The 1359-nt window shown below is 51.2% G+C and overlaps 2 non-coding genes and 1 pseudogene across 2 annotated transcripts; all 3 read left to right on the top strand.

The window, feature by feature from the left end:
* The first annotated feature begins 309 nt into the window (after positions 1 to 309).
* On the top strand, positions 310 to 428 carry LOC119343907. Its single transcript, XR_005166330.1, has one exon. It is a non-coding gene; the product is annotated as a 5S ribosomal RNA (ribosomal RNA).
* A 297-nt stretch (positions 429 to 725) lies between these two features.
* LOC119343908 lies at positions 726 to 885 on the top strand (annotated as a pseudogene).
* A 296-nt stretch (positions 886 to 1181) lies between these two features.
* LOC119343906 lies at positions 1182 to 1300 on the top strand. The gene has a single exon (XR_005166329.1). It is a non-coding gene; the product is annotated as a 5S ribosomal RNA (ribosomal RNA).
* The last annotated feature ends 59 nt before the right edge of the window (positions 1301 to 1359 follow it).

Genomic DNA, 1359 nt, shown 5'->3' with positions numbered 1-1359 from the left:
GTGTTGCATTCCCTTTTTAATTTTTTTCGCGCCGCTTGCAAAACAAAACGCACGTGTAAGTAATATATTTACCGTGTTTTATTATTTTGCACGAGTGCGGTAAGTCATAGCTGGGTGCTCACGATTCACGGGTCCAGCGTCGGCGTTGTGGCGCGGCAAGCGTGCACTGGTGCGGTTGAGAGGGAGGGGTGGAAACCGCGTTAAACTCATCTCCGTAGTTGAGAGGGAGCGGCCAAAGCAATGTACAATCGTCTTTGTAGTGGAGCTGGGAGGGGCAAGGATAAGGGACGAAGACCGGGGTAACATGTCGGATGCGATCATACCAGCACTAAAGCACCGGATCCCATCAGAACTCCGAAGTTAAGCGTGCTTGGGCGAGAGTAGTACTAGGATGGGTGACCTCCTGGGAAGTCCTCGTGTTGCATTCCCTTTTTAATTTTTTTCGCGCCGCTTGCAAAACAAAACGCACGTGTAAGTAATATATTTATCGTGTTTTATTATTTTGCACGAGTGCGGTAAGTCATAGCTGCGTGCTCACGATTCACGGGTCCAGCGTCGGCGTTGTGGCGCGGCAAGCGTGCACTGGTGCGGTTGAGAGGGAGGGGTGGAAACCGCGTTAAACTCGTCTCCGTAGTTGAGAGGGAGCGGCCAAAGCAATGTACAATCGTCTTTGTAGTGGAGCTGGGAGGGGCAAGGATAAGGGACGAAGACCGGGGTAACATGTCGGATGCGATCATACCAGCACTAAAGCACCGGATCCCATCAGAACTCCGAAGTTAAGCGTGCTTGGGCGAGAGTAGTACTAGGATGGGTGAAGTTAAGCGTGCTTGGGCGAGAGTAGTACTAGGATGGGTGACCTCCTGGGAAGTCCTCGTGTTGCATTCCCTTTTTAATTTTTTTCGCGCCGCTTGCAAAACAAAACGCACGTGTAAGTAATATTTTACCGTGTTTTATTATTTTGCACGAGTGCGGTAAGTCATAGCTGGGTGCTCACGATTCACGGGTCCAGCGTCGGCGTTGTGGCGCGGCAAGCGTGCACTGGTGCGGTTGAGAGGGAGGGGTGGAAACCGCGTTAAACTCGTCTCCGTAGTTGAGAGGGAGCGGCCAAAGCAACGTACAATCGTCTTTGTAGTGGAGCTGGGAGGGGCAAGGATAAGGGACGAAGACCGGGGTAACATGTCGGATGCGATCATACCAGCACTAAAGCACCGGATCCCATCAGAACTCCGAAGTTAAGCGTGCTTGGGCGAGAGTAGTACTAGGATGGGTGACCTCCTGGGAAGTCCTCGTGTTGCATTCCCTTTTTAATTTTTTTCGCGCCGCTTGCAAAACAAAACGCACGTGTAAGTAATATATTTA

Source organism: Triticum dicoccoides, unplaced genomic scaffold (assembly GCF_002162155.2).
Source record: "Triticum dicoccoides isolate Atlit2015 ecotype Zavitan unplaced genomic scaffold, WEW_v2.0 scaffold145697, whole genome shotgun sequence".
In the NCBI taxonomy this organism is placed as follows: domain Eukaryota; kingdom Viridiplantae; phylum Streptophyta; class Magnoliopsida; order Poales; family Poaceae; genus Triticum; species Triticum dicoccoides.
Note: the sequence above shows the minus strand (reverse complement) of the source record. Positions and strands in the feature narration are given on the sequence as shown.